At 45.0% G+C, this 12,816-nt stretch overlaps 2 pseudogenes; both read right to left on the reverse strand.

Moving 5' to 3' along the window:
• Positions 1-2,120: 2,120 nt before the first annotated feature.
• LOC127052574 (olfactory receptor 1009-like) lies at positions 2,121-4,792 on the reverse strand (annotated as a pseudogene).
• A 6,219-nt stretch (positions 4,793-11,011) lies between these two features.
• Positions 11,012-11,960, reverse strand: LOC127052557 (olfactory receptor 1019-like; annotated as a pseudogene).
• Positions 11,961-12,816: the final 856 nt, after the last annotated feature.

Here is a 12,816-nt window from a genome sequence, read left to right on the forward strand (position 1 = left end):
AATATGTTCAGAGGTGCTAACATTTCTCCTCTCAGGATAATTCCTTCCTTCCCCTCCCATGAATGGCTCTCTGTCATTTCAATTAAAGGCCAAATGCTCTGAAACTGATTTGTATGACAATGACTTGGTGGTACCTCTTTGTTTTTCCTCCCTTCACTTACAATGAGTTGAGGACGGAAGCGGTACCAGCTCAGAACCCTAAAATCAGACTTGGACATGAGTCTTCCCCTGTTTGCTAACCACACCAATGTTATTCTTAACATTTCTGTAGCCACTTCCTTGGGCAGCAGAGGTTAAATTTGGCTTTGATGACTTTGAGATTTGCTCACTGGAGCATCTTTGCTCCTGGGATAACAGGTGTACAGAACACATGCAATTACTGTTGTTGCCATGACTTTCCTTGTGGAAATGGAACACAGAGAGCCAGAGCATCATCTGCTCTGTATCACTGTCTCTCCTGTGAGGTCTTTTTAATATGATATAAAATTGAGGTGACTGTATGTCTGAAGTTAGGAGAATAAGATATAAATTTGTAAAGAGTCCTGTGGCACCTTATAGACTAACAGACATATCATGAGCATGAGCATCTGATGAAGTAGGTATTCACTCACGAAAGCTCATGCTCATGATACATCTGTTGATCTATAAGGTGCCACAGGACTCTTTGCTGCTTTTACAGATCCAGACTAACGCTGCTACCCCTCTGAAATATAAATTTGCATTATTGATGTAGACATATTACGTGGAGGCCATTAAGGGTGCTTCAGAATCACTGAACTATGAATGGCTCTGTTTACCTGTAAACCTTCCTGTGTTCCTGTGGACCAACTCAGAAAAAATGAAGACCGGAGTCTTACAGTGACATGTGACCCTGTCACCAGATACTAGAATCCATGTTGAAGCTGGTACTTTTTCAGAGGGGGGTGGAATTCCAAAGAAGAGTTTTCTATCTAAAGACAGAGAAGTTCTATATAAAGTTCTATATAAAGTTGGAGAAGAAAACAAGGAGTGTTGTCAACTGAGACAGCCTCCCCACTCCATGTTGATACCCGCAAGCACCTGGAAACACAAGGACTGTAACCATAGGGGTGGGTGACCTTTTCTGACCTGGGTCCAGCCTTTTCTATCTGACCTGAGAAGGATTTTACCTGAAGTAACAACTGGGCTGAGAAGTTAACATCTATAACTGATTTCTGGCTTAGTTAGCCTTGTGTGTTTTGTTTTATTTTACTTTGTGATTTACTTTGTTCTGTCTGTTACTACTTAAAACCACTTAAATGCTTCTTTTTATACTTAATAAAATCACTTTAGTTTATTTGTAAACTCAGTGTAAGTAATTGTTATCTTGGGGGCAAACAGCTGTGCATAGCTCCCTTGCAGTGATATAGAGGGTGAACATTTATCAATTTACCCTATATAAGAGTTATACAGTGTTAAATGGATTTATTTGGGCTTTAGATCCCATTGGGAAGTGGGTATCTGCGTGATGGAGACATTTATCCTGCTGAGCTGTTTTCAGTCTAGATCTGCAGTTTTGGGGGCATAACCCAGACCATGGGTCTGTGTTACAGTGGGTTAGCGTGTCTGGCTCAGCAAGGCAGGGTTCTGGAGGCCCAAGTTGACAGGGAAAATGGGCTCAGAGGTAATTTCAGCACATCAGATGACAGTCCCAGTGGGGGTCTCTGTGACCGAACCCATCACACTATGCACTTGTGTTTCCTGCATTTCCAGAAAACATCCCAGCCCCTGAGTGATGTGCTCTTCCAGTATGGGTTACTCTCAATTTCTCCTTTCAAAGTTGTTCTAACGGGGATAAATAATTAAATAACCATTGGAACAGAGATGTGAAGTTGAGCATCTAACCCTCTACGTGGGTGGCCCTAGCTACCAGCTTATAGAATCAATCTCTCTTTCTGGAGCTCTGATGCTTCCCGTATTTTGTCCACTGATCTCATTTGGGGCCTGCAGAACTTGTTGGAATACAAACAAATTAAAAATAATAACAATACAATAATGAACAACACTCCCACGAGCTCTGCAAAATTACATTGGAATGGGATGGGAATTAAATTCACCTGTTTCCACTCCACATCACTAAACCAGTACAGAGTTAAACAGATTCAGGAATTGGTTAGGAGTTTATTCATTGCTCTCCTCAGGGCGTCCTTGACCTCCGTGTTCTTCAGGCTGGAGATGAGGGGGTTCAACATGGGGATCACAACCATGTAAAACACTGAGGCCACTTTGTCTGTATCCATGGAATAGCTAGAGGTGGGACGTAAATACGTGAAGAGGAGGGTACCAAAATACAGGGCCACAGCAGTCAAGTGGAAAGAGCAGGTGGAGAAGGCTGTGTACCGGCCCTCGGCAGAACGGATCTGCAGGATGGTGGAAATGATATAGACATAGGAAACGAGGACAGTTACAAGGCTGCCCACTATAATGCAGCTCATAAAAACAAACATCACAATCTCATTGATGCGAGTGTCAGAACAGGAGAGCGCCAACAGTGGGGGGATGTCACAGAAGAAATGATTGATGATGTTGGAGCTGCAGAATGACAGCCAAAATGTAAAACGTGTATATCATTGAATCCACAAATCCCACAGCGTACACCCCAGCCGCCAGGAACAAGGTAGGCCAAAGATAATGTGAATTATATTTGCATTTGAAATCAACTGGAAAAGCCCATTAATAAAAAGGTGAGAAAATCCGCATAGACAGCAAGGCATCCACACACCAGCAGGGCAGAGAAACTCTAGAGGCACAAGATTGCATTTCAAAGCGTACTGGACTATAAGAAGTGGAAAAGACATTTTGTGCTTCATCACTGAGAGGACAAAGAGGTCAATGAACAGTGGATCCCCAGCGATGTGGGTTGATGCCACAGAGAGGTGCCTTTAAGTGAGAAACAGTCTCTGGGCAGGTCTACGCTACGGGGAAAAGTTGAGCTAAGCTACGCAATTTAAGTTATGTTAGAAGTGTAACTCAAGTTGACGTAGTTTAGATCTACTTACTGTGGGGTCCACACCAGGCTGGATCAATGGAATAAACTTTCCCGTCGATTCTCTTTACTCTTCTCGTTCTGGTGGAGAATCAGAATCTACGGGAGTGCGTTTGGCATGGACCGCTGGTGGATTCATCACTGCAGCGTCAACCCACCTAGTAGTGGAGATAAGCCCTTAGATAAGGATTGCAGCCTGTTGAGTTTTGGTCACTAGAAAATGCATTGTACTTTTTCTCTCATTTGTAATCATTTTCTGTTTCTATTATCTTTGCTTAAACCTCTGCTCTTTTTTAGTAGAGGTATTCTTGGTTTTACTGTCAGTTCATCTCAGTGTAATATACTAAAACACAAATCCTGACCTGATCTAGCAGCCTGGTGTGTATACTATCTCTCTGGAGACAGTGGACTCAGTCATTTCTGTGAAAGCCCAGGGATAGGGGCTGGATACTGCCAGGGAACACGTTTCAATGAACTTTCAGGATTGGAGTGCAACTGAGGTGACCTGAGAGGCAAAGTAAAGGCTGGCTGAGCTTTGGAGGAGAGTAGTTGGGGGGATGCAGGAGGGTTAACAAACTGGCGAGTCAGAGAGCTGCCACATAATTTAGCCCCTGCAAATCCCTTGCTCACTGATGCACGGGAGAGACAGGGTGACTCACAATCTTGAATTCCCCAAGGAAGCATCACAACCTTCTTGAATCTTTCTGGGGCTGCCAGATATTGTTGGAACAAAATAAAAGAAAAAAATACAAATAATTCACAGTGATAATAAGCATGATGAGGAATGAGATTGCAGTGGAGTGGGAACTGAGTTCTCCTGCTTCCACCTCCCAATCAGTAACTCAGTATGGAGTAAACAGGCTCAAGAGAAGGTTAGCAATTTGTGTATCACTTTCCACCGGGCATATTTCACCTCCTTGTTCCTCAGGCTGTAGATGAGGGGGTGCAGCATGGGGATCACCACAGAGGCTATTTTGCCAGTGTCCAGGGAGTAATTGGTGGTGGGTCGGAAATACATGAAGAGGAGGGAGCCATGGAACGTGGCCACGGCCCTAGGTGGGAGGTGCAAGTGGAGAAGGCTTTGCACCTACCCTGGGCGGAGTGGATCCACAGGATGGTGATTACGATATAAGCGTAGGAGAGGAGAATGATGACAATGCTGCTCACCACCACGCAGCCAATCAAGACAAACTTCAAAATCTCGTTGATGCGTGTATCAGAGCAGGAGAGTGACATTACCAGTGGAAAATCACAGAAGAAATGATTGATGACATTGGAGCTGCAGAACGATAAGCACAAAGTAAAAATGATGTGTACCATTGTGTCCAGCAAGCCCACAGCATACACCCCAGCCACTAGCTGATGACAGAGCCATCTGGACATGGTGACCGTATAAAGCAGCGGGTTACAGATGGCCACATAATGGTCATACGCCATCACAGCCAGCAGGAGGCAATCGATGTGACCAAATGTACCAAAGAGATACATTTGCACAGCGCAGGCATTGTACGAAATCCTTTCGCTCTCGGCTAAGAAGTTCAGCAACATCTTAGGGGAAATTATTGAGGAAAGGCAGAGGTCACAGAAAGACAAATTACTGAGGAAAAAGTACATGGGGGTGTGGAGACGGGAGTCAATCTAGATTAACACGATCATCCCCAGATTCTCTACCAGGGTGACAATGTAGATCATTAGGAACAGCACAAAGAGAAGGACCTGAAGCTCCGGACGATCTGTCAGCCCTGAGAGAATGAATTCTGTCACCGTTGAGTGATTTCCCTTTTCCATCGCCTCCAAACCAAGATCAGGGAGCTGCAGTGATGTGAGCAGGCAGACGGCTCAGGAATTCTATCCCTTCCCTATAAGGAGAGGAAGTAAAGAAATGATGGAGGTTAGTTTTTTGGGGACTCGCCCGCTGAATCAAGAAAAGTCTTTAGTCCACTGAGCCAGATGTTCAGAGCTGAACATTCCAGTTCTCTGATAAAATGGAGACACAGCATAAATGTAAGAACAAGTGGGTTAACTATGCCCCAACCATGGGCATTGCTGGCCTCTAAGCACAGCAGCGAATAGTGACTTTTGACTATTGCATGGGAATGTCTGACAGAAACTCTCACCCCTTGTTTTCAGCTATCGGAGCTCTTCCCAATTCATGCAAGGTGAGCTCTGTGCTCTGGCATTTCAGTTCTGAGTTACTTAGTGTGACCCAGTTACTTAGGGTGATAATTAAGCCTGGTCAGAAAATGAAAATCAGCTTTGCATTTGTTTGTATGAAATCCCAGCGTCATAGTATAATGCACACACACACACACACACACGCGCACCTGTAAACTGCTACTTTCTCCAAAAGATGAGGTTTTTTTTCCCTTTAGCACAAGACATAGAAAGTGATGCTTTCGCTTCCAAAGATCTTGGTTCAATCCTCACTGATGACTGTAGTGTCTGAATTTGTATGCAGGCATGATTCAGTCCAACTGCATGTACCTGCAGAAGACAGAGAGATGTTTCTTTGCTTCCCCATCAAGAGAAGCTGCTGCTCTGGAGAATTCAGGAGGTTTTACACTGTTCTTGTTGACCTGCGGGACCTGATCCTGAAGCAATTGTGTTCACCAAGGTGCAGGAGACAATTAAAACACACTGGGTCAGCCAAAACCACCCCGAATGTAACTCGTACCCTGGGGTTTAATCTCTTGCACCCTTTGCTTTGTTTGTTATTAAACGGTCCCATTTCTGCAGAATTACCCAGGGCAGAGCTAGGGGTACATTTCATTCTGCTGCTTTCACCGGGAGCTGGGTGAAGAGTGGAGGGGGTGTGATGAATATCATGGGAGTGGGGAGGAAAGGAGATTGAGGGAGAAAATGGGATGTCAAGGGAGTAACCCCAGTGTAAGATGTCCGTGTCTCCAAATCCCCTCTTGTCCTACAAAATGATCTTGTTGTCCTTCCAATGCCAAGACTCTAATTACAGCAAACCCACCCCGGAATCGGTCTGGTTTCACATGCTGACCCCCACACGCTCTGCTGAATAATTTTAACCAACAACATCTCCTTTATTTATTTATTTTTAATTCTCCCTTTGCTCCCCTCCCTTTCACATCTCCCCATATCTTTTCCCTAAGTCTTTCCATGGTAAGATTTCCATTCTCCCTTCCCCCTCTCTCAGGGCTAGATTGTCACAGACCTTCCTCAGCTAGGGAGAATAAGGCCTCTCCCCTGGCCCCTTGCTCAATGCTGCTCACCCAATACACCCCTCTGGGACCAAGCAGGTGGGGAGGATGACAAGGAGTGGGAGGAACCCCGGCTCCAGCCCCTTACTCACCAGCTAGAGAGTAGCTGACTGCCTGCACTCTGCCTGGTGGATTAGGGCGTAGGCTGATCCAGGATGATTAGTTATTCCTCCCCCCATGAAGCATGACAGAAACTGTGACTCCTCGTCTCCTTGGGTGGGGCAGCTACCTACTGACCCATACTCAGGGCAAATTGTAAGGTTACAATCTAGCATTGCATCTCCTTCCATTCATCCCTTTTCCCATGTTCCTACCGCTCTCTCTTTCTCTAACTTGTTCATCCTCAGTCTTCTCCTATCAGCTCCTTCACACTACCCCCTACTCCTCCTCTAACCCTGGTTCTCAGGCCATTTCCACCTCCTCCTGTAGCTGTCACTCATCAGAGCTGGTGCCCTTTGGGATAGGGAATCTCTTTTGTCCAATAACATAAGTGTCATAGAATCATAGAAGATCAGGGTTGAAAGAGACCTCAGGAGGTCATTTAGTCCAACTCCCTGCTCAAAGCAGGACCAACACAAACTAAATCATCCCAGCCAGGGCTTTGTCAATCCAGGCCTGAAAAACCCCTAAGGAAGAAGATTCCACCACCTCCCTAGGTAACCCATTCCAGAGCTTCACCACCCTCCTAGTGAAATAATGTTTCCTAATATCCAATCTAAACCTCCCCCACTGCAACTTGAGACCATTGCTCCTTGTTCTGTCATCTGCCACCACTGAGAACAGCTGAGCTCCAGCCTCTTTGTAACCCCCTTCAGGTAGTTGAAGGCTGCTATCAAATCGCCCCTCACTCTTCTCTCCTGCAGACTAAATAACCCCAGTTCCCTCAGCCTCTCCTCATAAGTCAAGAGCTTTAGGATCCAGAGCTTTAGTCTTGTGATGTGACTCAGTTACAACATCAGCAGCTCAAGTGCACTGCAAAGTTGAATTCTCTTCCTATAGATCCCACGACTCGGTTATTTCTGTAATACAGATGGGCCTTTATGGCACAGTACTCTCATGGAGAATGTCGTAGCAGCAGCCCCTTGTCCCTGGTCAAGTTAATAAAGACAGAATTTTCATTATTGATTTAGTTGGTGTTGGTCCTGCTTTGGGCAGGGAATTGGACTAGATGATCTCCTGAGGTCTCTTCTAACTCTAATATTCTATGATTATCCCTCTGCCTTCTAGTGTTTTCACACAGGATGGCAAGGCTCTGTCAGAACCTAGATTCATAGATTTCCAGGTCAGATGGGACCGTTGTGATCATATAGTCTGACCACCTGCACAGTGCAGGCCAGAGAATTGCCCCCAAATCATTCCTGGAGCAGATTTTAAAAAAACCCTCCAATCTTGATTTTAAAATTGTCATTGATGGAGAATCCACCTCGACCCTTGGTAAATTGTTCCAGTGGTTAATTACCTTCTCTGTTAAAAATGTGCACCTTATTTTCAGTCTGAATTTGTCAATGGTATGGCATGTCTTTAGAGAAGTCCTGTTACAGTGAATGAATGTCTCATGGTAGAAAGAGAAATAAGTCCCTCAGCCATTTATGAATGTGGGGTAGGGGGTGAGCGTGGAATTAGGGAAAGCTCTGTCTCTTGTACTCTCATAGAAACAGACACCCTCCTTTCCACTGGGAGATGTTACATTGCACTTCATATGATTTTCCAGGATGAGCCAAATCCTTCCTCCTTTTCTGGCCCCCGTGCATCAGGCTGGTAGCACAAAGGAGGTGCAAAGCTTACCCAGTCACCAAGTTGAGGAGTCCCCTGCCATGAGTGAGTTGCTGGGTAACATAGAGTAGGGGTAGTCATATCTGCACCACTATCCCTAGCCCGTCACCAGTTTAGGGGTGTGGCCAGAGAAAAGAAGGTGTGGCCAGAGAGCCCTTGTGCTCTGTTGAGCCTGGCCCAGCACACTACAACCTCATTCCAGAACAACAGTATTTAAATACGCAAACCAGCCCACCCTAAGGGAATTATATTAATTATTGTTGCAAAGGGCAAGAATTCTATTCAGTTTTACATTTTCCCCACTAGGTGGCAATAGCACCACTAGGGATCCCCTGCTGTTAAGGGGCTGTTGATCCATTGAGACTCAGTGCAGCTCCGAGGTGACCTTAAGTTGTAACGGGAGGGCTGAACTAAGCCAAAAGCTGGATTGGGGCCACCAAGGTGCCCAGCTGAAGCCTGATCCCTATTAAGTTAGCAGACATAAGAAAAAAATAGCATTAAACAACGGCTCCGCCCGTGTCACATCCACCTCCTCTCCCACACAAGCTCTTAGGGCTCACGCCAGCAAACCACTTTTGCAGATGCTTAGCTGGGCTAACATGAGGAGCTTTACGGAAATCAAGAGGCTGATGCATGAGCTTCAAATTAAGCACACGTGTGCTTGCAGCATCAGGTCCTTAGTGAGCTACAAGAGCGAATAGAAAATCACCAGCCAGTCATAAAACCATCTACATGCAGCGGGCGTAAGTGATGAATCAATGCCACCAAAGAATTGCAGCTCTTTGCTAGTCTGCACTCAGGGGCTTGGTACGTGGAATCCTGCCACAGAGCACACTGGTCAAGAGCACACCCAGGTCCAGCTAGCTGATTGTGACCTCACTCACAATGGTGACGCAGGAAGAAGAACATGGGAGTGGAGGGAGCGGTCAATCTTGACAGGTGTTTGTCTAACCTCTTATTTCATCCCTTGTCACTCCCTTGACTTCAGAGGTGTTGCTCCTGACCTCGAGCAGGATAAGGGATATCAGAATCAGGTTGTACAGTGGGGTCTGCCTGAGAAAACTTAACTCAGGGATCTTACCTGCACTAGGAAATTTACTACCTGCTAGGTGCAATGCAAACTAGGCACCGCTGCACCGCTGCTCCAATCAAGGCCGAGATGCCCATGGGTTTCCACCGCATTCTGTGTAATTAAACATGCCAGCAACAATTTTCAAATTAGAGTGTTTGGATGTCTCCCTTTTGGGGTATGGAACGTGAGATGCCCTCACAAGGCCTGGGGGAGTGATCAAGCATGTTCTGAAAATCAGCCCTTTTATGCAAAAAGAACAGGAGTCCTTGTGGCACCTTAGAGACTAACAAATTTATTTGAGCATAAGCTTTTGTGGGCTTTTGTGGCTGAGCACGCCATAAATTTAAGGCACTAGTCACTCTTTACAGTCTTGGTCTCCACGCTGTGCAGGATATGGCATGATTTCAGATAGGCTGTAATACCACTATTAATAACATGGCTACAGCAACAGGCAAAGTATTAACAGTGTCTAGAAGGTGCTATCATCACCTAGTGGGAAAAATGTCAAACTGAACATAATTCTTGCTCTATTATCCTGTTAGGGTTGAGTTTGTTTGCTTTCCTACATCAATACTGTTGTTCTGGTATTAGCCTGTATGGATAGGGTGACCAGATGTCCCATTTTTAAAGGGACAATCTCATTTGAGGGGACTTTTTCTCTTACCCTCCACCCCCATCCTGTTTTTTCACAGTTGCTACCTGGTAAGCCTATGAATGCAGGAAGTGTTGTACATAGTGCAAATATGCTGTAAACTGCAAAAAGTCAGCACACAATCCTACTCAGTGAGTTGAACCTGAGCTTCAATATTCTTCCCGCTGGAATCCTGAACACAGTAAATTCCTACACTCTGCACCCTGGCACCTCTTGGCTCAGCAGTTCATAGACCGGCACATCTGGGCTTTCTGCATCCGTTACAAATGTAAAAAACTAATTGCTTGAGCCCCAGAACCTAATTGCTTGAGCCCTGGCACCTCATTCATTACAAATTAAGTACAGCCTGCACGAGTACTGTGTAATGTATTTTATTTCCTTCCTCCTGTATTACCCACCTTTCCTTGTCCCCCAAGGGGAAGAAACACCATTTTCTCTATTAGGTTATGTTAAGAAGGCAGAAAAACTGTGATTTTTATAGAGAGGATTTTTAAAATATTTTATTTGGGATAAAACAATGATCTTTACAATTAGGCCCCATCTTATGAAAAGGACAAGATGAAAATATGAGTTGTTCAAAGAAGCATAACAGCATAAATGCTCATATCCATCAAATACACTATTATCATGTAGCCCAGCAGTGCCTGGCAGGCTCATGGTGCTGAATGCTGTACCAGCACCTAGTGGAGACAAGTCCTGCCCCAAAGAGCTTGCTGTTTAAATAGACAAGACAAAAGAAGCATTATCACCTCTGCTTTACAGATGAAGAAATGAGGTCCAAAGAGGAGGAGTAATTTGACCAAGTCCATGGAAAGAACCTATGGTAAACTTCAGAGCTGGATTCAGGTCACCTGAATCCTGAACTAATGTTTTAACTACAGAAGCATCCTTTTCAAGTGTGGTGCTACTAACACTCTAGCAGAGCTTTGTGGGATGCTATGCTTCTTGAGTCAGTCTCCCCGTCACTTGCAGCTAATAAAGATCCCACAGTACAAGGGGTAACACTAGCATTCGGGAATGTTATTTACAGGACATTGATCAAATTCCATCCCTGGCCAATATATTCTACCTCAGTAACATCCCCCTCCTCATTTCAATTGGAGCTGCTAGGTCTAGCTTTTAAAAAGTGCCTCCTGGTTTTGGATGCCTCCATGTTTGACTGTGAAACCTTAAACATATGAGCACAGTGAACCTGCTCAGTCCCATCTTTTGCAAGGTGCTATCATCAGCGATGCTGCACTGTTTTGCCTGCCTTCCATCCCTGGCCATTATTCTGAGACATGTTAATGTAGAGAGGATGAAAAATAATTTCTCGACATCACTCTCCCCAGGGTGTTCTTCACTTCCTTGTTCCTCAGACTGTAGATGAGGGGGTTCAGCATGGGGATCACCACCATGTAGAACATGGAGGCCATTTTGTCAGTGTCCAGGGAGTAGCTAGAACTGGGTTGGGTGTACATGAAAAGAAGAGTCCCATGGAAGATGGTGATACACAGGAGGTGGGAGGCGCAGGTGCTGAAGTCTTTTTGTTTCCCCTCAGCCAAGCGGGTCTGTATGATCATGAGGAGGATGTAGAGGTAGGAGACCAGGATCAAGAGAGTGGGGCTAATCTCCACCATGCTCATAGGGATGAAGAGCAGGAGCTCGTTGAGCCATGTATCAGAGCAGGAAAGTGCTAGCAGTGCGGGAACGTCACAGAAGAAATGATTGATGACATTGGAGCTGCAGAAAGACAACCAAAAGATGAAATGGGTATGAACTAGCGAATCCACCAAACCTATCGCGTATGCCCCAGCTACCAGGCTGACACATACCTGCCTGAGCATGATGATATTGTAAAGCAATGGCTTGCAGATGGCCACACAACGGTCATAGGCCATTGCGGCCAGGAGGAAGCACTCCGCATCCAAGAAAGAACCGAACACATAAGACTGCCGCACACCCAGCAAAGGAAATGGCCTTGTCCTCTCTTAAGAAGTTCAGCAACATCTTTGGCGCAATGGCAGAAGAGTAGCAGAGGTCACAGAAGGACAAGTGACTGAGGAAAAAGTACATGGGGGCGTGAAGCTGGGGGTCAATCTTGATTAACACGATCATCCCAAGATTGCCCAGCAGGGTGACGGTATAGATCATTAGGAACACCATGAAGAGGACAACCTGCAGCTGTGGACTGTGCGTGAATCCCACGAGGATGAACTTATGGACCATGGTGCTTCTGTTTCCTCGATCCATGTCAATAGTGTGTCCGTTCTCTCTCCTGCCTAGATGAGATAGAAGGCAAATGGTGAAACTCAGTGGGCGTGAGACACAGTCATTGAAATGAACTTCTGCTAAACAATAGATACAGATGCAAATGACTTTGGTTTTATTCTGAATCAGAATAAAAGGCAGCATATGATTTTTTTTTCACTCAGTGGAAAGTTCCAAAAAATATTGATTTGGAAATGTGGAAATGGTTCATTTTGACACTTTCAAACAGAATGTAATATTTTGACATTCTCAGATCAATATGTTTTGTTTCATCTTGGTTTCACATCAGTCTCCATCCTCCTGGTCTGCGTCAGGCCTCCATTCTCCTCTATGGGCCAAACTCCAACTCGACCACATCTCCCACAATGCACCTGTACCCCTTTCGCAAAGGATTATGATAAATTTTGTACAAAGTGTGCCTTGTAAGGTATCATTTTAAAGCTTATAATGTGCTCATCATTATGGTCATCTCCCATGATGCCCCATAGCAACTGAGGCAAACTCAGATTAACACTGAACTGACCTGAGACAAAATACTTCAATTCTGGTCAACGAACCCAAATATTTAGATTGTGTTCGACCCAACCTAAAATGACATATTTCTTTTCCGTTTCCCCGATGGAAAATCCAAAAAAATAGACATCAAGATTATATTTTCATTATTGTTCTCTGGGTTTTTTTTTAACTGCTGCTGCATATTGAGCAAGGGTCTTCCTTGAATGTTCCCCAATGATGTTCAAGTCATTTTCTTGGGCTTCCCACTTATTATAGAATTTAGCCGTGTAGATTAATAGTTCATCAGTCCCCCACCTCTCCCCACCATACTTTGTATTAATGC

Source organism: Gopherus flavomarginatus, chromosome 5, assembly GCF_025201925.1.
Source record: "Gopherus flavomarginatus isolate rGopFla2 chromosome 5, rGopFla2.mat.asm, whole genome shotgun sequence".
Taxonomy (NCBI): domain Eukaryota; kingdom Metazoa; phylum Chordata; order Testudines; family Testudinidae; genus Gopherus; species Gopherus flavomarginatus.